This window comes from Pristiophorus japonicus, unplaced genomic scaffold (genome assembly GCF_044704955.1).
Source record: "Pristiophorus japonicus isolate sPriJap1 unplaced genomic scaffold, sPriJap1.hap1 HAP1_SCAFFOLD_288, whole genome shotgun sequence".
Lineage (NCBI taxonomy): Eukaryota > Metazoa > Chordata > Chondrichthyes > Pristiophoridae > Pristiophorus > Pristiophorus japonicus.
Window position 1 is genome coordinate 56,028 of NW_027252646.1, and position 23,504 is coordinate 79,531.

The window sequence follows — 23,504 nt, forward strand, 5'->3', positions numbered from 1 at the left end:
ACCTGCTCTGGTAAAGGCAGGGGCAGGAGCAGGAAAAAGAGGGACAGGGAAAAGAGAGAGTGGAAGGTGTTCTGTCTTGAATCAAGAGTCAGACGAGATACTGCAAGCTCAAAGTAAGGTGTGACCTTAGTCCTTTATCACAGGTCTCCAGAGTGCCTCACCAGCCTGTGAGGCTTCCTTGAGTATAGGTGCTCCCAAGGGATTGTGGGATCCCTTGGGACTCCAGGAGATACGCCCTCTGGTGGTCAGACATGATAATTACAGGTTTACATTCGTAACAACACTTCCCCCCCGCCCCCTGCCCCAAAGTCAATAGTGTAACTATATACAATGTGAGTCGATCTGGGGCCTTCCTTGCCCTGGTTGATCGTCTCAGTGCAAATGCTGGTGTTGTTGAATCATTTGCTGGGCCTTCGCTGGGCTGCTGTGCAGCTGGCCTTGCTGGACTGCTGGAGGGTGATGGGTTCTGCTTTGTGGTCAACCGCTGGGTCGGTTGCTACGTCTGTGTGTTGGACGGACGGTAGAGTGTGTTGTGGGTTGTTCTGGATAGTCTGTAAATCTGAGTTTGATTTGGTCCAAGTGTTTTCTGCAGGTGAGTCCATTTGCGAGTTTGACCACAAACACCTTGCTCCCCTCTTTGGCGAAAACAGTGGCAGCAATCCACTTGGGACCTTGTCCATAGTTCAACACAAATACAGGATCGTTTACTTCAATTTCACGTGACACATTTGTGCGATCACGTTATGTATTCTGTTGAAGCCGCCTGCTCTCTACCTGTTCGTGTAGATCAGGGTGGACTAACGAGAGCCTTGTCTGAAGTGCTCTTTTCATCAGCAGTTCAGTGGAAGGGACCCCGGTAAGTGAGTGGAGTCTTGTGCGGTAACTGAGCAGGACTCGGGACAAGCGAGTCTGCAGTGAGCCTTCAGTTACCCTTTTCAAGCTCTGCTTGATTGTGTGAACTGCTCGTTCTGCCTAACCGTCGGACGCTGGCTTAAACGGGGCAGGCGTGACATGTTTGACCCCATTGCGGGTCATGAATTCCTTGAACTCGGCACCGGTAAAGCATGGCCCATTGTCGCTTACAAGGACATCAGGCAGGCCGTGCATGGCAAACACGGCCCGTAGGCTTTCGATGGTGGCAGCGGACGTGCTTGCCGGCATTATCACACATTCGATCCATTTGGAGTACGTATCTACAACCACTAAAAACATTTTTCCCCAAGAATGGGCCTGCATAGTCGACATGAACCCCAGACCACGGTTTGGAGGGCCAAGACCATAAACTTAGGGGCGCCCCCCTGGGTGCGTTGCTTAACTGGGAACATGTATTACAGTTGTGCACACAGGACTCTAAGTCTGCATCGATACCGGGCCACCACCCGTGGGATCTGGCTATCGCTTTCATCATTACAATGCCTGGGTGGGTACTGTGGAGATCACTAATGAAAGTGCCCCTGCCCTTTTTTGGCATACCTACCCAAATGCCCCACAGGAGGCAATCTGCCTGTCTAAACATTTCATCTTTGTGTCGCTGGTATGGCTTTATTTCTTCGTTCATCTCTAACGGGACACTAGACCAACTCCCGTGGAGCACACGGCTTTTTACTGAGGACAGTAAGGGGCCCTGGCTCATCCAGGTTCTAATCTGTCGCGCGGTGACAGGTGATTGCTCACTCTCGAATGTTTCCATTACCATAACTAAATCTGCGGGCTGTGTCATCTCCACCCCGGTGGTGGGCAATGGCAGCCTACTGAGAGCATCGGCACAGTTTTCTGTGCCTGGCCTGTGGCGGATGGTGTAGTTGTATGTGGACAACGTGAGCGCCCATCTCTGGATGCGGGCCGATGCAGTCGTATTTATCCCCTAATTTTCAGAAAGGAGGGATATAAGTGGCTTGTGGTCGATTTCCAATTTGAATTTGAGCCCGAACAGGTATTGATGCATTTTCTTTACCCCGTAAACACACACTAATGCTTCTCTCTCGATCATACTGTAGGTCCTCTCGGCCTTAGACAGACTTCTGGTTGCATAAGCAACAGGTTGCAATTTCCCAAATTCATTAGCTTGTTACAACACACACCCGACCCCGTACGACGACGCATCACATGCTCGTACCAAACGTTTACATGGATCGTACAACACAAGCAATTTGTTTGAACATAACAGCTTCCTAGCTTTCTCAAAGGCATTTTCTTGGCTTTTACCCCAGACCCATTCATCTCCCTTACGCAGTGGAGGGTGCAGGGGTTCTAACAATGTGCCAAGACCCGGTAAGAAGTTACCAACATAGTTCAGGTGTCCTAGAAACGACCACAGCTCCGTCACGTTCCGTGGTCTCGGTGCCTTCTCGATTGCCCCCGTCTTCGAATCGGTGGGCCTGATGCCGTCCGCCGCGATTCTTCTCCCCGGGAACTCCACTTCAGGCACCGGGAAAACGCACTGCGAGCATTTCAGCCCGAGCCCCACACGATTAAGCCGACTAAGGACCTCCTCCACGTTCTGCAAATGCTCGACGGTGTCCCGACCTGTAACCAAGATGTCGTCCTGGAAGATCACGGTGCACGGGACCCACTTCAGCAAGCTTTCCGTGTTCCTCTGGAATATCGCCGTGGCTGATCGAATCCCAAACGGGCATCTGTCGTAAACAAAAAGACCTTTGTGCGTGTTGAGGCAGGTGAGGCCTTTCGAAGATTCCACCAGCTCCTGCGTCATGTAGGCCGAGGTCAAGTCCGGCTTCGTGAATGTTTTCACCCCCAACCAGCGTGACAAATAGGTCATCAGCCTTTGGTAGCGGGTATTGATCCTGCAGGGAAAAACGATTGATAGTTACTTTGTAATCACCACAGATTCTGATGGTGCCGTCTCCCTTGAGGATTGGAACGATCGGACTGGCCCACTCATTGAATTCGATCGGCGAAATGATGTCCTCTCGTTGCAGCATGTCCAGCTCAATGTCCACCCTCTCTCTCACCATGTAAGGTACCGATCTCACCTTGTGATGGATGGGTCGCGCCCCCGGAATTAAATGGATCTGCACTTTTGCTCCTTGGAACTTCCCGACGCCTGGTTCGAACAGCGAGGGGAACTTGCTTAGGACCTGGGCACATGAGGTGTCGTCGACGGATGTATCTTTCCCAGCCAGCTCCTGCCGAACAGCGTGGGGCCATCGCCCGGTACCACCCACAGTGGTAAATCGTGCACCGCTCCATCGTAGGAGATCTTTCCGGTAGCACTGCCGATTACGGGAATCAGTTCCTTTGTGTACGTTCTAAGTTTGGTTCGAATGGGAGTCAGGACTGGCCTTGAAGCCTTGTTGCACCACAACTTATCGAAAGTCTTTTTGCTCATTATGGACTGGCTCGCGCCCGTGTCCAGCTCCCTGGACACCGGGAGCCCATTTAATTCAACCTTCAGCATTATCGGGGGACACTTTGTGGTAAATGTGTGCACCCCATATACCTCTGCCTCCTCGGTCTGAGGCTGTGGTTCATCATGTTCCGCCGTGGATCTGTCCTCCTCTGCAACAAGGTGGTTTGCAGGATTAGCAGGGTTTGCAGCTCGCCTGCACATACGTTGGAGGTGTCCCATTGTGGCCCTGGACAACGTGGACCTTTCCCCAAACCTCGGGAGCCTCCAATCAACAAGGGCATGCATTGACCACCAGATCCAACACTGCCTCCAGTGCGTCAATGCAGCCTTCGGCCGCCTGAGGAAAAGAGTGTTTGAAGACCAGGCCCTCAAACCTACCACCCAGCTCATGGTCTACAGGGCTGTAGTAATAGCCGACCTCCTGTATGGCTCAGAGACATGGACCATGTACAGCGGACAGCTCAAGTCGCTGGAGAAATACCACCAACGATGTCTCCGCAAGATCCTACAAATGCTGGTAAATATTTTCTGCACCCTCTCTAACAGGCTCGAGGGGCCGAATGGCAGAGACAGAGAGAGACAGAAAGAGAGAGAGAGAGACGTAAAGGGCAGAGAGAGAGACAGAGCGACTGGCAATGAGAGGGGGGGAAATAGAAAGTGAGAATGAAGGGAAAGGCAGAAGCGGAGAGATAGAGAGAAGAATAAAGGAGTAAGAAAGATTGGTGAAGGGGGCAAATAGGAGTCTGTTGTTTCTGGGTTGGTTACAGAGCTGTTTAATATTTATTATTAAGACACTTGTTAATTGACAGTGAGTTTAAATACTGAGCTAATTTTGAGTAGGCCCCACTGAGATTTAAACTCACAACCCCTGGTTTACCAAACCAGGGCTTTAACCCCTGAGCTTTGGAGCTACCTGTTTTGGCATGTGGGTCATTCCCCAGTTAGTGCTGTGTATCAATCTCTGTTTTGTTCTATCTATCTGTCTATCTATCTATCTATCTATCTATCTATCTATCTATCTATCTATCTATCTATCTGTCTGTCTGTCTATCTGTCTATCTATCTACCTATCTGTCTATCTATCTACCTATCTGTCTATCTATCTACCTATCTGTCTGTCTGTCTGTCTATCTATCTGTCTGTCTATCTGTCTGTCTATCTATCTATCTATCTGTCTATCTATCTGTCTATCTATCTATCTATCTATCTATCTATCTATCTATCTATCTATCTGTCTATCTGTCTGTCTGTCTGTCTGTCTATCTATCTATCTATCTGTCTATCTGTCTGTCTGTCCATCTATCTATCTGTCTGTCTATCTATCTATCTGTCTATCTATCTATCGATCTATCTATCTATCTATCAGGGGTCAAACACATCGCTGAGGGATGCATTATGTGTAAAAACCCCAACTGGTTCATTTTCCCCTTCATCACATCCTGGGAATAAAGCAGGAAGTGTGAAATATCGGGTTATATACGGGTGGCTCTGAGACTGGGTGATTCATCCCTGAACAATCATAACAACACAAGAAATAGGAGCAGGAGTGAGAGAGAGAGCCAGAGACAGAGAGACAGAGAGATTGGGACAGAGTGTGACTGAGTTGCCTTGGGATGTTTTACTACGTGAAAGACCCGATATATCGATGTTGAGAAGCGAATATTGAAGAGACGGAGGCAGGAGTCTGGGGGATGAGACACAATCTGAGCGTTTCACTGACCCCTCCTCATTCTTCAAACACACAGCACTAACTGGGGAATGACCCATAGCTCAGGGGTTAGAGCACTGGTCTAGTAAACCAGGGGTTGTGGGTTCAAATCTCACTGGGGCCTACTCAAAATTGGATCATAATTTAAATTCATCGTCAATTAACAGGAGCTTTAACAAAAAATATTAAGCAGCTCCCAGACTGACTCTGGAACCTTTTTGTCCACGTTAAAAGATGACCACATTTAAAAAGAACTTGAAGTGCTGCAACCCACAGACCTCGAGCTGGAAAGTGGGATGAGGCTGGGTTGCTCTTGGCCGGCCGGTGTGGATACGATGGGCCAAATGGGATTATGCCTCTCTCTTACTCTTTTTCCTTCTCACTCAATCTCTCAATCTGACTTTCTCTTTCTCTCTCACTCTTTGTCTCTCACATCATCAGCATAGGTTTGATATATTCACAGGGCACAGCACACACAGCTTCCTAACATGGCGCGCAGCTCTCTCGGAAGTCTCCGGAAACCCGCCGAATTCTGTTTATTATTAACTCTGCACTTGCAGTACACAATACGTCCACATCCTCAATGTGGAGCTACAAACATTACAAGCTGACAGACATTGCAAGAGGCAGTCCCTCGGAATCGAGGAAGACTTGCTTCCACTCTTAAAATGAGTTCCCCTTTATCCACCCTGTTGGTTACATCCTCAAAGAATTCCAGCAAATTAGTCAAACATGACTTCCCCTTCATAAATCCATGCTGACTCTGCCTGACCCAATTATGCTTTTCCCAATGGCCTGCTCCTGGAGGAGTGAGAGGAGAGAGGGGGGAGGGGAGAGTGGGGGGAAGGGAGAGAGGGAGAAGGGGAGAGAGAGAGGGGGAAGGGGGGAGTGGTGCAGATCCATTTGCAGACCCCCGAGGCACAGGCCGCTCATCGCGACCACCAGGAGGTGAAGATCAACCGAGCAGCGGTTACAGACGGAGGTACCCAGCACCCGAAGCCGACGACCTCTTGGCGGCGACGGAAGAGGCTCCAGGTCGACCAAGCGGAGTGGGGCTCCGGCCGAAACCATCCGAATGTGTCTTCCCGACGCCAGAGGCGGGAATCCCTGGGGAGGAAGATGGCGGCAGTCGAGAGAAGCGTCCAGACCACGGGTCGAGAGAAACGTCCAGACCACGGGATGTGGCCGCAACGGAACAGAGGCATGTGTTGGCCAGCGAGGAAGGCCACTGGGTTTGGGGCAAAGGTAAAGTGGGGGGCCGCTGAGAAGGCCAGGAACCCACTATGTTCCAATAAGTTGTTTGCACTGTGGAACCCATGTGAGCGTTCTTTCGCGGCCAATGATGTACTATCATATGGGGTCGGGGGTACGTTAATACAAGCCAAAGTAGCGGGCAAACAACAACCGGTCGTATATGTATCTGACAAAGTACTTGTAGCAAGTGATGTGTTATCACTTTACCGCCTGCTCACGGCGAACCGCCAGACGGGAGTGTTGCAGCTTATCCGTCGCAAAGACGTAATGCTCACCCCATCAGATTGCCCCCCCCCCCTGTGGGGCAAACCCTGCAACGTGTTACAAAGAAAGGCAGGGAGGCTACACACAGTCGGTGGTGCGGGAACCTCCGTACTACGTCCCAGGATCCACAGGGGGACCACACGGCCTCCCGCTACCACTGAAAGTCTCAGGGCCGTATCGGCCCATCCTGGGCTCTCCAGGCCTTAGGGTCAGCGACAATAGTCCGCAGCGGGCAGCCCAGATCACCAAGCCGAGCACCACACGTGTCGCGGTAGACTCCCTACAGACCCCGGCTGTCCCGGGTTGCTACGCAGTCACCGGACAGAGTCGCTCAGGACCGAACCTTCCGTCTGCTATCAGCAGAGAATGCACCATGATCGTACGGCCCCCCTCCACGCCACATCAGAATAAGTGACGTGGACAATATTCAGGGCCCCCAGATGGGGCCGAGAGCACTGTGTGAGACAAAGAGGGGAATGGAGTGTGTGTGTGTGTGTGATGAAAATGGAGTGTTTGGTTGTGAAACCATGTACTGAGCAAACGCAGAAAGCGTTTGGACCAGACCAGACTGCAAACTATCGATAAGCAGGCCACCATTGTGAAAGGACCTGGCCACGTCTGTCCCATCACACCAGGCACTCGGCCGGGCAGCAACGTTCCGACCAACTCACCCAGGCCAGGAATTCAAATCAGGTGATCGACCCGGGGACACAGGGCGTCATATCGCCTCAACTTGCAAATAACTGGTACATAAGCCTTTGGAGGGTGGGCGGGGGGGGGAGTGATGTTATGTATGCACCTAAACCTCACCAATATGTCAGACTTGCCACTAGGGGGCACACCTGTGGGAGGCCTAAGGGTCACTTGTGCACCCTGGGACAAGCAGGTACATAAGGTGATCCACCATGCTGCTTCCCCACTCTGGGGTCTCAATAAAGAGACCAAGGTCACAATAGTTTCAGCTTACGATACGGTCCCGTGGATTTATTCTGAACATAACAGTGATGGGGAGGGCAGAGAAAGATTTGGAAGGGGAAGAGAGAGTGTGAGGGAGACAAGGAGAGGGAGAGGGGAGCCTGTTGTTCCAGGGTCGGTCTCAGAGCTGGTCAATATTTATAATTAAAGCCATTGTTAATTGACGGTGAATTTAATAAATAAGCTGATCTTGAGTCGGCCCCAGTGAGATTTGAACTCACGACCCCTGGTTTACGAGAGCAGTGCTCTAACCCCCTGAGCTATGGAGCCACCTGCTTTAGGAAAGATAGGAGAAGGAGCAGGAAAGAGAGGGGAAGGGAAAAGAGAGAGTGGAAGGAGTGAGAGAGGGGGAAGGGGAGACAGAGAAGGAAGGAGTGAGAGAGAGGGGGAAGGAGTGAGAGAGAGGGGGAAGAGGAAGAGAGGGAGGGAAAGGAGTGAGAGGGGGAAAGGGGAGAGAGCTTGTGGAAGGGAGGGAGAGAGTGTGGAAGGGAGGGAGAGAGTAGAAGGAGTGAGAGGGGGAGGGGAAGAGAGGGGAGAAGTGAGAGAGAGAGGGGAAGTGGAGAGAGAGTGGAAGGAGTGAGAGAGGGGGAAGGGGAGACATGGAGGAAGAGAGAGAAGGGAAGGGGAGAGAGAGAGGGGGAGAGGAGAGAGATGGGGAGAGGAGAGATGGGAACGAGAAAGAGAGGGAGAAGGGGAGAATCTGAAAAGAAAGGGAAAAGGAAAAGACAGAGGAGGTAGGGGAGGAGAGAGAGGGGAGGGGAGAGGGAAAGGGAGAGTGAAAAGGCAGAACGGGAGGGGGAGAGAGGGTGGAGAGAGTGGGTAGTGGAATGAGGGGGAGGGGAGAGAGAGGGAAGATAGAGGAGGAAGGAGAGAGAGGGAAGGAGTGCGCGGTGAATGAAAGTGAGAGAGAAGGGGAGAGAGGGGAAGTGGAGAGCGAGAAAAGGGAAGGGTTAGAGAGAGGCGGGAAGGGGAAGGTGATCGTGGAGGAGTTGGAAAGAGAAGTGAAGGGGAAAGGGAGAGAGAAAGAGGGGCGAAGGGAAAGAGAGGGGACGGAGAGAGAGAGAGTGGAAGGATGGGGGAGAGAGGGGGAGGGGAGTCTGTGAGGGACGGGGAAAGCTCAATTGCGGGAAAAAGATGCAGAACGGGAAGGGAGAGCGATATTACTGGAGACAAAAGGAGATTGTTGCTCCAGGGTCAGTCTCAAAGCTGTTTAATAGCCTTGTTAATTGAGGGTGAATTTAAATATTGAGTTAACTTTGAGGAGGCCCCATTGAGATTTGAACTCATGACCGCTGGTTTACAAGACCAGTGCTCTAACCCCTGAGCTATGGAGCCTCCTGTTTGAGAAGTTACAGGGGAAGGAACAGGAAAGAGAGGGGAAGGGAAAAGAGAGCGTGGAAGGAGTGAGAGAGATGGGGAAGGGGAAAGTGAGGAAGGGGAGAGAGGGGGAGACAGAGTGAGAGAGAGAGGAATGGGAGAGAAGGAGAGGGGGAGGGGAGAGACGGGAAGGGGAGAGAGATGGGAAGATGAGAGAGGGAGGAGGCAGGGGAGAGAGAAAGGAAGGGGAGAGAGAGGGCAAAGGGGAGAATCGGAAAAGAATGGTAAAGAGAGAGAGTGGAGGGAGGGGAGGGACGAGAGTGGAAGGGGAGAGGGAGAATGAAAGGGAGAGTGAAAAAGCAGAGGGGGAAGGGGAGAGAGGAGGGAGAGAGGGGGAGGGGAGAGAGAGGCAAGATAGCTGAGGGAGGAGAGAGAGGGGAAGGAGTGGGGGGAGAATGACAGTCGAGAGGAAAGGGGAGAGAGAGAGAGAGGGGAAGGGGAGTGAGCGAGGGGAATGGTAATGTGGGAGGGCAAGGGGAGAGAGAGAGGGGGAGGGGGAAAGAGCAGGGATGAAGAGAGTGAGTTCAGGGGGGGAGAGAGAGCGGAAGGACTGAGAGAAGGAAGGGGAGAGAGAAGAATAGATGGTTCTGTTGTGTATCTGTAAAGCATGCACTCCCATCTTCCACCACCAGGGAGCGCATCCCCTGAAGTCCCAAGGGATCCCAGCATCCCTTGGGAGCACTGTATATAAGCCGGCCCCTAAGGCCTGTTCCTCACTCTGGAGTGTCTTAATAAAGACTGAGGTCACTGTTACTTTAACCTCCCTGTGTGCAGTCTCATCTGTGTTAGGAACACAACAGGTTCATTCTCTGGTTACAAACCAGTAACTTGTATTCGGAACCCAGGAGAGGGCTCTGAGCTAGTTAGAGTGGGTGAGAGCTCAGATGAACCGGAACCCAAGAAAGAATGCAAAAGGCAGGAGGCAACAGAGCAGAGTAGCACTGGGGTAAGGGTAAACCACAAGGTGATAGGAAGGGACAATATGTATGAAGATAAAGGGGCTGCAGGAGGGGTCAAAACTAAAAATCATGGTTTAAAAACTAGTATTAAAACACTCTACCTGAACGCACGCAGCATTCGAAACAAAGTAAATGAGTTGACGGCACAAATCATTACAAATGGGTATGATTTGGTGGCCATTACAGAAACGTGGTTGCAGGGTGGCCAAGACTGGGAATTAAACATACAGGGGTATCTGTCAATTCGGAAAGATAGACAAGAAGGGAAAGGAGGTGGGGTAGCTCTGTTAATAAAGGATGATATCAGGGCAGTTGTGAGAGATGATATTGGTTCGAATGAACAAAATGTTGAATCATTGTGGGTGGAGATTAGAGATAGTAAGGGGAAAAAGTCACTGGTGGGCGTAGTTTATAGGCCCCCAAATAATAACTTCACAGTGGGGCGGGCAATAATCAAGGGAATAATGGAGGCATGTGAAAAAGGAGGGATTTTAACCTACATATCGATTGGTCAAATCAAATCGCACAGGGTAGCCTGGAGGAGGAATTCATAGAATGCATACAGGATTGTTAGAACAGTATGTTACAGAACCTACAAGGGAGCAAGCTATCTTCGATCTGGTCCTGTGTAATGAGACAGGAATAATAAACGATCTCTGAGTAAAAGATCCTCTCGGAATGAGTGATCACAGTATGGTTGAATTTGTAATACAGATTGAGGGTGAGGAAGTAGTGTCAGAAACGAGCGTACTATGCTTAAACAAAGGGGACTACAGTGGGATGAGGGCAGAGTTGGCTAAAATAGACTGGAAACACAGACTAAACGGTGGCACAATTGAGGAACAGTGGAGGACTTATAAGGAGCTCTTTCATAGTGCTCAACAAAAATATATTCCAGTGAAAAAGAAGGGCGGAAAGAGAAGGGATAACCAGCCGTGGATAACCAAGGAAATAAGGGAGAGTATCAAATTAAAAACCAATGCATATAAGGTGGCCAAGGTTAGTGGGAAACTAGAAGATTGGGAAAATATTAAACGACATCAAAGAATGACTACGAAAGCAAGAAAGAAAGAAATGATAGATTACAAAAATAAACTTGCGCAAAACATAAAAACGGTAGTAAAAGCTTTTACAGATATATAAAACGGAAAAGAGTGACTAAAGTAAGTGTTGGTCCCTTAGAAGATGAGAAGAGGGATTTAATAATGGGAAATGTGGAAATGGCTGAGACCTTAAACAATTATTTTGCTTCGGTCTTCACAGTGGAAGACATAAAAACCATGCCAAAAATTGCTGGTCACAGGAATGTGGGAAGGGAGGACCTTGAGACAATCACTGTCACTCGGGGGGTAGTGCTGGATAGGCTAATAGGACTCAAGGTAGACAAGTACCCTGGTCTGGATGAAATGCATCCCAGGGTATTAAAAGAGATGGCGGAAGTTATAGTAGATACATTCGTTATAATCTACCAAAATTCTCTGGACTCTGGGGAGGTACCAGCGGATTGGAAAGCAGCTAATAACGCCACTGTTTAAAAAAGGGGCAGACAAAAGGCAGGTAACTATAGGCCGGTTAGTTTAACATCTGTAGTGGGGAAAATGCTTGAAGCTATCATTAAGGAAGAAATAGCGGGACATCTAGATAGGAATAGTGCAATCAAGCAGACGCAACACGGATTCATGAAGGGGAAATCATGTTTAACTAATTTACTGGAATTCTTTGAGGGTATAACGAGCATGGTGGATAGAGGTGTACCGATGGATGTGGTGGTATTTAGATTTTCAAAAGGCATTCGATAAAGTGCCACACAAAAGGTGACTGCAGAAGATAAAGGTACGCAGAGTCAGAGGAAATGTATTAGCATGGATAGAGAATTGGCTGGCTAACAGAAAGCAGAGAGTCGGGATAAATGGGTGCTTTTCGGGTTGGAAATCGGTGGTTAGTGGTGTGCCACAGGGATCGGTGCTGGGACCACAACTGTTTACAACATACATAGATGACCTGGAAGAGGGGACAGAGTGTAGCGTAACAAAGAGAGAGTGGAAGGAGTGAGAGAGAGGGGGAAGGGGAAATAGAGAGGGAGGGGAAGAATGGCGATGGAGTGAGTGAGAGAGGCTAATGGATGAGAGCGGAAGGGGAGAGTAAGAGATGGAAGTGGAGAGAGGGGAAGGGGAGAGGGGGGAAGGGGAGAGAGGGAGGAGGCAAGGGAGAGAGAAAGGAAGGGGAGAGAGAGGGAGAACGGGAGACTCTGAAAAGAAAGGGAAAAGAGAGCGAGAGAGAAAGGAGGGAGGGAGGGAAGTGGAGAGTGAAAAGGTGAGGGGAAGGGGAGAGAGGGTGGAGAGCCTGGGTTGGCGAAAGAGACAGAGTGAGCGGAGAGAGGGGGTGAGAGAGTGGATAGCGGAGAGAGAGTGTGAGGCGAGGGAGGGGGAAGGGGGGAGAGGGGAATGAGTGACAGATGGGGAAAGCGAGGTAAAAAGATGTAGAACATGTCCTAATATGGAAGGGAGAGAGACAGGAGCTTGTTGTTCCAGGGTCGGTCTCGGAGCTGTTTAATATTTATAATTACATCCCTTGTTAATTGACAGTGAATTTAAATACTGAACTAATTTTGAGTAGGCCGCAGTGAGATTTGAACCCACGACCCCTGGTTTACTAGACCAGTGCTCTAACCCCTGAGCTATGGAGCCACCTGCTCTGGGCTGTGGGTCATTCCCCAGTTAGTGCTGTGTGTTTGAAGAATGAGGAGGGGTCAGTGAAACGCTCAGATTGTGTCTCATCCCCCAGACTCCTGCCTCCGTCTCTTCAATATTCACTTCTCAACATCGATATATCGGGTCTTTCACGTCGCAAAACATCCCAAGGCAACTCAGTCACACTCTGGCTTTGTCTCCCTTTCTCTCTGTCTCTCTGTCTCTGTCTCCTTCTTTCTGTCTCTCACCTTCTCACTCTTTCCCTCGAGGGGGGAGGGTAGAGCGGGGGAAGGGGAGAGAGAGGGAGAAGGGGAGAATCTGAAAGGAAAGGGAAAGGAGAGAGAGAGAGGAGGGAGGGGAGGAAAGGGAGCGGAGAAGGTGGAGGGAGAGGGAGAGTGGAAAGGCAGAGTCGGAGGGGGAGAGAGTGGGACGGGAAGAGGGTGAGGCGATGGAGGGGAAAGGGGGAGAGGGGAATGAGTGAGAGACGGGAAAAGCGAGATCGCGGGAAAGTGAGAGAGGAATAAAAAGATGTGGAACGGGTCGTGATTGTTGTGTACACATGTAAACGTCACCAATATGTAAGACTTGCCACTAGGGGGCACACCTGTGGGAGACCCAATGGTCACCTGTACACCCTGGGACAAGCAGGTATATAAGGTGACTCACCATACTGCTTCCCCACCCTGGAGTCTGAATAAAGAGCACAAGGTCACCACAGTTTGAGCTTGCAATACAGTCCTGTGGATTTATTCTGAACATCACTCACTGGCGACGAGTAACGGATCACCAACCTTCACACGGTAATGGCTGCCGTTGGTCTTGTTGAGGGATTTGTTGAGGGTGATGATTTGGGAAGCCTTCGTTGAGCGTCCCGACCGGTACTACGTCGCCAATGAACAGGACGAGGCTGAGAGAGGGCGATCAAGACCAGGGCGATTCTCCTCACCGTATGTGGGTCTCCGATATACGGCCTGCTCAAAAACCTGCTGGCACCGGTCAAACCAGAGGAGAAGACTTACACAGAGCTGTGTGTGCTGGTGTGGGAACGCCTCAAGCCGAAGGAGAGCACCTTAAAGGCCAGGTATCACTTTTACACCCACCGGCGCTCCCAGGGCCAGAAGATTCCTTGCGGGGCAGTACGGTTTTTGCGGGATCTTTGCGGGAAATGTTGCCGAACGGTTTCGTGCTCGGAATCGGTCACGAGCTCATCCTTCGCAAGCTGCTGTCTGCCGGATCCCGGGATAAACGGGCCCTTTTCGGAATGGGAGGCAGTGACTAGTGGGGTGCCGCAGGGCTCAGTGCTGGGACCCCAGCTATTTACAATATACATCAATGATTTAGATGAAGGAATTGAGTGTAATATCTCCAAGTTTGCAGATGACACTAAGCTGGGTGGCGGTGTGAGCTGTGAGGAGGATGCTAAGAGGCTGCAGGGTGACTTGGACAGGTTAGGTGAGTGGGCAAATGCATGGCAGATGCAGTATAATGTGGATAAATGTGAGGTTATCCACTTTGGGGGCAAAAACAGGAAGGCAGAATATTATCTGAATGGTGACAGATTAGGAAAAGGGGAGGTGCAACGAGACCTGGGTGTCATGGTTCATCAGTCATTGAAAGTTGGCATGCAGGTACAGCAGGCGGTGAAGAAGTCAAATGGTATGTTGGCCTTCATAGCTCGGGGATTTCAGTATAGGAGCAGGGAGGTCTTACTGCAGTTGTACAGGGCCTTGGTGAGGCCTCACCTGGAATATTGTGTTCAGTTTTGGTCTCCTAATCTGAGGAAGGACATTCTTGCTATTGAGGGAGTGCAGCGAAGGTTCACCAGACTGATTCCCGGGATGGCAGGACTGACATATGAGGAGAGACTGGATCGACTGGGCCTGTATTCACTGGAGTTTAGAAGGATGAGAGGGGATCTTATAGAAACGTATAAGATTCTGACGGGGTTAGACAGGTTAGATGCAGGAAGAATTTCCCAATGTTGGGGAAGTCCAGAACCAGGGGTCACAGTCTAAGGATAAGGGGTAAGCCATTTAGGACCGAGTTGCGGAGGAACTTCTTCACCCAGAGAGTGCTGAACCTGTGGAATTCTCTACCACAGAAAGTTGTTGAGGCCAATTCACTAAATATATTCAAAAAGGAGTTAGATGAGGTCCTTACTGCTAGGGGGATCAAGGGGTATGGCGAGAAAGCAGGAATGGGGTACTGAAGTTGAATGTTCAGCCATGAACTCATTGAATGGCGGTGCAGGCTAGAAGGGCCGAATGGCCTACTCCTGCACCTATTTTCTATGTTTCTATGTTTCTATTCTGACGGGACAGGACAGGTTAGATGCTGGCCGAATGTTCCCGATGTTGGGGAAGTCCAGAACCAGGGGACACAGTCTAAGGATGAGGGGTAAGCCATTCAGGACCGAGATGAGGAGAAACTTCTTCACTCAGAGAGTTGTTAACCTGTGGAATTCCGTGCCGCAGAGAGTTGTTGAGTTCAGTTCATTGGATATATTGAAGAGGGAGTAAGATATGGCCCTTACGGCTAAAGGCATCAAGGGGTATGGAGAGAAAGCAGGAAAGGGGTACTGAGGGAATGATCAGCCATGATCATATTGAATGGTGGTGCAGGCTCGAAGGGCCGAATGGCCTACTCCTGCACCTATTTTCTACGTTTCTATGTTTCCCAGATTTATTTCTCCCTAAAATGTCAGGATATCGCAGGAAGGATGTGATTGCACTGGAGAGGGTGCAGAGGAGATTTACCAGGATGTTGGCGGGACTGGAGAATTTTAGCGACGAGGGAAGATTGGATCGGCTGGGGTTGTTTTCTTTGGAACAGAGGAGGCTGAGGGGAGACCTCCATTCCTTCACCCAGAGGGTGGTGGGGGTCTGGAACTCACGGCCTGAAAGGGTGGTAGAGGCAGAAACCCTCACCACATTTAAAAGGTACTTGGATGTACACTTGAAGTGCCGTAAGCTACAGGGCTACGGACCGAGAGCTGGAAAGTGGGATCAGGCTGGGATCATATCATCATCATAGGCAGTCCCTCGGAATCGAGGAAGACTTGCTTCCACTCTTAACATGAGTCCTGAGGTGGCTGAACAGTCCAATACGGGAACCACAGTCCCTGTCACAGGTGGGACAGATCGACGTTGAGGGAAGGGGAGGGTGGGACTGGTTTGCCGCACGCTCCTTCCGCTGCCTGCGCTTGGTTTCTGCACGCTCTCGGCGACGAGACTCGAGGTGCTCAGCGCCCTCCCGGATGCACTTCCTCCACTCCGGGCGGGACTGGTCTTTGGCCAGGGACTCCCAGGTGTGGGTGGGGATATTGCACTTTATCAGGGAGGCTTTGAGGGTGTCCCTTGTAACCTTCCCTCTGCCCACCTTTGTCTCGCTTGCCGTGAAGGAGTTCCGAGTGGAGCGCTTGCTTTGGGAGTCTCGTGTCTGGGACATGCGGACTATGTGGCCCTGCCCAGCAGATAGCTCTTGGTCGGCTGGTGCAGACACGATGGGCCGAAATGGTCTCCTTCCCTGCTGTAAGTTTCGATGAGTCGATGATATATCGGTGTCTCTGAGACTGGATGTGGAAAAGGTGGGATACAGACTGGGGGTGGGAAGTGAAAGTACTGTGGGAAGATTGTAAAGTGCGGAGTGAGTGGTTCCTTTGATGGTGTCGGCCTGTCGCTGATTGACGGTCAATTCAGTAACAGAAGCCAAAATTGAGTAGGCCCCAGTGAAATTTGAACCCACGATCACTGGTTTACAAGACCAGTGCTCTAACCCCTGAGCTATGGAGTCACCTGTAACACCAGCTCCTGTTTGCATCTTACTATTGTTAACAAGGAGGTGGGGCCCGAATAATCATTCTCGGTGATTCATCCCTGAGCATTCACAGAATCTTACAGCACACAAGGAGGGCCATTCGGCCCATCGTGTCTGTGCCGGCTCTGTGAGAGAGATTAGTGCTTGGAAGTTGTAAAAGGAGGGAGAGAGGGGAATGAGTGGGAGAGGGAATGGGAGAGAGAGGGGGAAGGAGTCAGCCAGAGGGGAATGGGAGAGAGCGAGAGGAGGAGGAGTGAGAGATGGGAAATCAAGAGAGGGAGGAGGCAGGGGAGAGAGAAAGGAAGGGGAGAGAGAGGGAGCAGGGGAGAATCTGAAAAGAAAGGCAAAAGAGCGAGAGAGAGGAGTGAGGGGAGGGAGCGGAAGGAGAGAGAGGGGAAGGGGAGAGAGAGAGGGAAAGGGGAGAGAGAGATGGAGAAAGTGAGATCGCGGGATAGTGTCTCATCCCCCAGACTCCTGCCTCCGTCTCTTCAATATTCGCCTCTCAACATCGATATATCGGGTCTTTCACGTAGTAAAACATCCCAAGGCAACTCAGTCACACTCTGTCCCAATCTCTCTGTCTCTCTGTCTCTCTCTCTCTCTCAATCTCTCTCTCTCACTTTCTGTCTCTCTTTCTCTCTGTCGCTCTGTCTCTATCTCTTTCTTTCTGTCTCTCACCTTCTCACTCTGTCTCTCGAGGCGGGAGGGTAGAGCGGGGGAAGGGGAGAGAGAGGGAGAAGGGGAGAGAGAGGTTGGGGGGATGGGAGAGATGAGGAGGGGGAGAGTCTGATGGGAAAGGGGAGAGCGAGAGCGAGGGAAGGAAAGGGAGGAGGGAGGGGAGTGGAGACAGGGGAGGGGGGGAGAAGGAGAGGGAGGGGAGAGAGAGGAGGGGAGAAAATGAAAAGGGAGAGGGGAAGGAGTGAGCGAGAGGGGAATGGGAGAGAGAGGGGGAAGACGAGAGCGAGAGAGGAGGGAGGGGAAGGAGAGGGAAGGGAAGGTGAGAGAGGGAGAAGGGGAGAGAGAGGGGGAAGGCGAGAGCGAGAGAGGGGAGGGGAAAGAGAGGGAAGGGGAGAGAGAGCGGGGGGATGGTGAAAGTGATGTTAAGAGGAGTGATGGGGAAGGAGTGAGAGAGAGAGGGGAAGGAGTGAGAGAGTGAGGAAGGGGAGAGAGAAAGGGGAAGGGGAGAGAGGGAGATGGGGAGAATCTGAAAGGAAAGGGAAAAGAGAGAGAGAGAGGAGGGAGGGGAGGAAAGGGAGCGGAGAAGGAGGAGCGAGAGGGAGAGTGGAAAGGCAGAGTCGGAAGGGGAGAGAGTGGGACGGGAAGAGGGTGAGGCGAGGGAGGGGCAAGGGGGAGAGGGGAATGAGTGAGAGACGAGGAAAGCGAGATGGCGGGAAAGTGAGAGAGGAATAAAAAGATGTGGAACGGGTCGTGATTGTTGTGTACACATGTAAACGTCACCAATATGTAAGACTTGCCACTAGGGGGCACACCTGTGGGAGACCCAATGGTCACCTGTACACCCTGGGACAAGCAGGTATATAAGGTGACTCACCATACTGCTTCCCCACCCTGGAGTCTGAATAAAGAGCACAAGGTCACCACAGTTTGAGCTTGCAATACAGTCCTGTGGATTTATTCTGAACATCACTCACTGGCGACGAGTAACGGATCACCAACCTTCACACGGTAATGGCTGCCGTTGGTCTTGTTGAGGGATTTGTTGAGGGTGATGATTTGGGAAGCCTTCGTTGAGCGTCCCGACCGGTACTACGTCGCCAATGAACAGGACGAGGCTGAGAGAGGGCGATCAAGACCAGGGCGATTCTCCTCACCGTATGTGGGTCTCCGATATACGGCCTGCTCAAAAACCTGCTGGCACCGGTCAAACCAGAGGAGAAGACTTACACAGAGCTGTGTGTGCTGGTGTGGGAACGCCTCAAGCCGAAGGAGAGCACCTTAAAGGCCAGGTATCACTTTTACACCCACCGGCGCTCCCAGGGCCAGAAGATTCCTTGCGGGGCAGTACGGTTTTTGCGGGATCTTTGCGGGAAATGTTGCCGAACGGTTTCGTGCTCGGAATCGGTCACGAGCTCATCCTTCGCAAGCTGCTGTCTGCCGGAGCCCGGGATAAACGGGTCCTTTTCGGAATGGGAAGCAGTGACTAGTGGGGTACCGCAGGGCTCAGTGCTGGGACCCCAGCTATTTACAATATACATCAATGATTTAGATGAAGGAATTGAGTGTAATATCTCCAAGTTTGCAGATGACACTAAGCTGGGTGGCGGTGTGAGCTGTGAGGAGGATGCTAAGAGGCTGCAGGGTGACTTGGACAGGTTAGGTGAGTGGGCAAATGCATGGCAGATGCAGTATAATGTGGATAAATGTGAGGTTATCCACTTTGGAGGCAAAAACAGGAAGGCAGAATATTATCTGAATGGTGACAGATTAGAAAAAGGGGAGGTGCAACGAGACCTGGGTGTCATGGTTCATCAGTCATTGAAAGTTGGCATGCAGGTACAGCAGGCGGTGAAGAAGTCAAATGGTATGTTGGCCTTCATCGCGAGGGGATTTGAGTATAGGAGCAGGGAGGTCTTACTGCAGTTGTACAGGGCCTTGGTGAGGCCTCACCTGGAATATTGTGTTCAGTTTTGGTCTCCTAATCTGAGGAAGGACATTCTTGCTATTGAGGGAGTGCAGCAAAGGTTCACCAGACTGATTCCCGGGATGGCAGGACTGATATATGAGGAGAGACTGGATAAACTGAACCATTATACACTGGTGTTTAGAAGGATGAGAGGGGATCTTATAGAAACGTATAAGATTCTGACGGGACGGGACAGGTTAGATGGAGGAAGAATGTTCCCGATGTTGGGGAAGTCCAGAACCAGAGGACACATTCTAAGGATAAGGGGTAAGCCATTTAGGACCGAGATGAGGAGAAACTTCTTCACTCAGAGAGTTGTTAACCTGTGGAATTCCCTGCCGCAGAGAGTTGTTGAGGCCAGTTCATTGGATATATTCAAGAGGGAGTTAGATATGGCCCTTACGGCTAAAGGGATCAAGGGGTATGGAGAGAAAGCAGGAAAGGGGTACTGAGGTGAATGATCAGCCATGATCTTATTGAATGGTGGTGCAGGCTCGAAGGGCCGAATGGCCTACTCCTGCACCTATTTTCTCTTTTTCTGTGTTTCTATCTGAGCAAGGCCATCACGACAGCCCAGGCCTTCATATCCACAAGCGATAACACGAAACAGATTCGAAGCTCACCGGCAAGTACTGTGCATAAAATAATGTATTCAGCAGGCAGAGCGGCACAGGACAGGGCCCACATGACCGCAGAGGCCAGACCTAGGCCTCGAGTGACTCAAAGTCCGCCGTGGGCCGTGAATGCGTATCCATTAGCACCATGTTGGCCCTGCTGGGGTCAGCCATCGAGCCCATCAATGTCGATTCAAGCCCTGTGTGTGCAAGGGCCGTGGAACAATGGGGCACCTCCAGCGAATGTGCAAAGGGTCTGTGACTCACCACGTGGCAGAGTCAGGAGAGGACCATCGATCCAGCGAGGGTCACGCTGAACGAGCAGGAGAGGCAACTCAACCTGAGGCTGAAGGGGAAGTACATGGGGTACACACCTTCACCACCAAAAGCCCTCCGATAATGTGAAAAGTTGGACCTAACGGCACTCCAGTCTCCATGGAACTAGACACGGGGGCGGGTCAATCAATAATGAGCCAGAAGGCATTCGAGAGACTGTGGGGGGGGGCGACAGAGCACAATGACCCAAGCTGATCCCGATTCAGGCAAAGCTGGGCACCTACACCAAGGAACTGAGACCAGTTATTGGTAGTGCGGGCATAAGGGTATCCCATGAGGGAGCGGTGCGCGATTTACCTCTGTGGATTGTTTCAGGTGATGGGCCAATGCTGCTTGGTAGAAGGTGGATGGGGAAGATTCGATGGAACTGGGAAGACCTCTGTGTACCTTCTCTGGCGAACAACCTCTCCCCTTGCTCAAAGGCTGAGCAAGCCCCCCACCTTCAGCTGAACCAGGCGTCGAAGTGCAGATCCATTTGCAGACCCCCGAGGCACAGGCCGCTCGTCGCGACCACCAGGAGGCGAAGGTCAACTGAGCAGCGGTTACAGACGGGGGTACCCAGCACCCGAAGCCGACGACCTCTTGGCGGCGACGGAAGAGGCTCCAGGCCGACCAAGCGGAGCGGGGCTCCGGCCGAAACCATCCGAATGTGTCTTCCCGACGCCAGAGGCGGAAATCCCTGGGGAGGAAGATGGCGGCAGTCGAGAGAAGCGTCCAGACCACGGGTCGAGAGAAACGTCCAGACCACGGGATGTGGCCGCAACGGAACAGAGGCATGTGTTGGCCAGCGAGGAAGGCCACTGGGTTTGGGGCAAAGGTAAAGGGGGGGGCCGCTGAGAAGGTCAGGAACCCACTATGTTCCAATAAGTTGTTTGCACTGTGGAACCCATGTGAGCGTTCTTTCACGGCCAATGATGTACTATCATATGGGGTCGGGGGTACGTTAAAACAAGCCAAAGTAGCGGGCAAACAACAACCGGTCGTATATGTATCTGACAAAGTACTTGTAGGAAGTGATGTGTTATCACATTACCGCCTGCTCACGGCGAACCGCCAGACGGGAGTGTTGCAGCTTATCCGTCGCAAAGACGTAATGCTCATCCCATCAGATTGCCCCCCCCCCCCTGTGGGGCAAACCCTGCAACGTGTTACAAAGAAAGGCAGGGAGGCTACACACAGTCGGTGGTGCGGGAACCTCCGTACTACGTCCCAGGATCCACGGGGGACCACACGGCCTCCCGCTACCACTGAAAGTCTCAGGGCCGTATCGGCCCATCCTGGGCTCTCCAGGCCTTAGGGTCAGCGACAATAGTCCGCAGCGGGCAGCCCAGATCACCAAGCCGAGCACCACACGTGTCGCGGTAGACTCCCTACAGACCCCGGCTGTCCCGGGTTGCTACGCAGTCACCGGACAGAGTCGCTCAGGACCGAGCCTTCCGCCTGCTATCAGCAGAGAATGCACCACGATCGTACGGCCCCCCTCCACACCACATCAGAATAAGTGACGTGGACAATATTCAGGGCCCCCAGATGGGGCCGAGAGCACTGTGTGAGACAAAGAGGGGAATGGAGTGTGTGTGTGTGTGTGATGAAAATGGAGTGTTTGGTTGTGAAACCATGTACTGAGCAAACGCAGAAAGCGTTTGGACCAGACCAGACTGCAAACTATCGATAAGCAGGCCACCATTGTGAAAGGACCTGGCCACGTCTGTCCCATCACACCAGGCACTCGGCCGGGCAGCAACGTTCCGACCAACTCACCCAGGCCAGGAATTCAAATCAGGTGATCGACCTGGGGACACAGGGCGTCATATCGCCTCAACTTGCAAATAACTGGTACATAAGCCTTTGGAGGGGGCGGGGGGGGGAGTGATGTTATGTATGCACCTAAACCTCACCAATATGTCAGACTTGCCACTAGGGGGCACACCTGTGGGAGGCCTAAGGGTCACTTGTGCACCCTGGGACAAGCAGGTACATAAGGTGATCCACCATGCTGCTTCCCCACTCTGGGGTCTCAATAAAGAGACCAAGGTCACAATAGTTTCAGCTCACGATACGGTCCCCTGGATTTATTCTGATCATAATAGTGATGGGGAGGGCAGAGAAAGATTTGGAAGGGGGAGAGAGAGTGTGAGGGAGACAAGGGGAGGAGAGGGGAGCCTGTTGTTCCTGGGTCGGTCTCAGAGCTGGTTAATATTTATAATTAAAGCCCTTGTTAATTGACGGTGAATTTAATAAATAAGTGGATCTTGAGGAGGCCCCAATGAGATTTGAACTCACGACCCCTGGTTTATTAGACCAGTGCTCTAACCCCTGAGCTATGGAGCCACCTGCTCTGGGAAAGACAGGGGAAGGAGCAGGAAAGAGAGGGTAAGGGAAAAGAGAGGGTGGAAGGAGTGAGAGAGAGGGGGAAGGGGAGACAGAGAAGGAAGGAGTGAGAGAGAGGGGGAAGGAGGGGGAAGAGGAAGAGAGGGAGGGAAAGGAGTGAGAGGGGGAAAGGGGAGAGAGTGTGTGGAAGGGAGGGAGAGAGTGTGGAAGGGAGGGAGAGAGTAGAAGGAGTGAGAAAGGGAGGGGAGGGGAAGAGAGGGGAGGAGGAGTGAGAGAGAGAGGGGAAGTGGAGAGAGAGTGGAAGGAGTGAGAGAGGGGGAAGGGGAGAGAGATGGGGATAGGAGAAATAGGAACGAGAAAGAGAGGGAGAAGGGGAGAATCTGAAAAGAAAGGGAAAAGGGAGAGACAGAGGAGGTAGGGGAGGAGAGAGAGGGGAGGAGAGAGGGAAAGGGAGAGTGAAAAGGCAGAACGGGAGGGGGAGAGAGGGTGGAGAGAGTGGGTAGGGGTATGAGGGGGAGGGGAGAGAGAGGGAAGATAGAGGAGGAAGGAGAGAGAGGGAAGGAGTGCGCGGTGAATAAAAGTGAGAGAGAAGGGGAGAGAGGGGAAGTGGAGAGTGAGAAAAGGGAAGGGTTAGAGAGAGGCGGGAAGGGGAAGGTGATCGTGGAGGAGTGGGAAAGAGAAGTGAAGGGGAAAGGGAGAGAGAAAGAGTGGCGAGGGGAAAGAGAGGGGACGGAGAGAGAGAGAGTGAAAGGGTGGGGGAGAGAGGGGGAGGGGAGTCTGTGAGGGACGGGGAAAGTTCAATAGCGGGAAAAAGATGCAGAACGGGAAGGGAGAGCGATATCACTGGAGACAAAAGGAGATTGTTGCTCCAGGGTCAGTCTCAAAGCTGTTTAATAGCCTTGTTAATTGAGGCTGAATTTAAATATTGAGTTAACTTTGAGGAGGCCCCATTGAGATTTGAACTCATGACCGCTGGTTTACAAGACCAGTGCTCTAACCCCTGAGCTATGGAGCCTCCTGTTTGAGGAGTTACAGGGGAAGGAACAGGAAAGAGAGGGGAAGGGAAAAGAGAGCGTGGAAGGAGTGAGAGAGATGGGGAAGGGGAAAGAGAGGAAGGGGAGAGAGAGGAAGACGGAGTGAGAGAGAGAGGAATGGGAGAGAAGGAG

At 51.6% G+C, this 23,504-nt stretch overlaps 7 non-coding genes across 7 annotated transcripts; 1 reads left to right on the top strand and 6 right to left on the bottom strand.

Annotated features, from left to right (window-relative positions):
* The first annotated feature begins 5,130 nt into the window (after nt 1–5,130).
* Nucleotides 5,131–5,202, top strand: trnat-agu (transfer RNA threonine (anticodon AGU)). Its single transcript has one exon. It is a non-coding gene; the product is annotated as a tRNA-Thr (tRNA).
* A 2,565-nt stretch (nt 5,203–7,767) lies between these two features.
* trnat-cgu (transfer RNA threonine (anticodon CGU)) lies at nt 7,768–7,841 on the bottom strand. The gene has a single exon. It is a non-coding gene; the product is annotated as a tRNA-Thr (tRNA).
* Nucleotides 7,842–8,833: 992 nt separating this feature from the next.
* On the bottom strand, nt 8,834–8,906 carry trnat-ugu (transfer RNA threonine (anticodon UGU)). Its single transcript has one exon. It is a non-coding gene; the product is annotated as a tRNA-Thr (tRNA).
* Nucleotides 8,907–12,521: 3,615 nt separating this feature from the next.
* trnat-agu (transfer RNA threonine (anticodon AGU)) lies at nt 12,522–12,594 on the bottom strand. Its single transcript has one exon. It is a non-coding gene; the product is annotated as a tRNA-Thr (tRNA).
* Nucleotides 12,595–16,316: 3,722 nt separating this feature from the next.
* On the bottom strand, nt 16,317–16,389 carry trnat-ugu (transfer RNA threonine (anticodon UGU)). The gene has a single exon. It is a non-coding gene; the product is annotated as a tRNA-Thr (tRNA).
* Nucleotides 16,390–22,265: 5,876 nt separating this feature from the next.
* Nucleotides 22,266–22,338, bottom strand: trnai-aau (transfer RNA isoleucine (anticodon AAU)). Its single transcript has one exon. It is a non-coding gene; the product is annotated as a tRNA-Ile (tRNA).
* Nucleotides 22,339–23,280: 942 nt separating this feature from the next.
* trnat-ugu (transfer RNA threonine (anticodon UGU)) lies at nt 23,281–23,353 on the bottom strand. The gene has a single exon. It is a non-coding gene; the product is annotated as a tRNA-Thr (tRNA).
* Between the last annotated feature and the right edge of the window lie 151 nt (nt 23,354–23,504).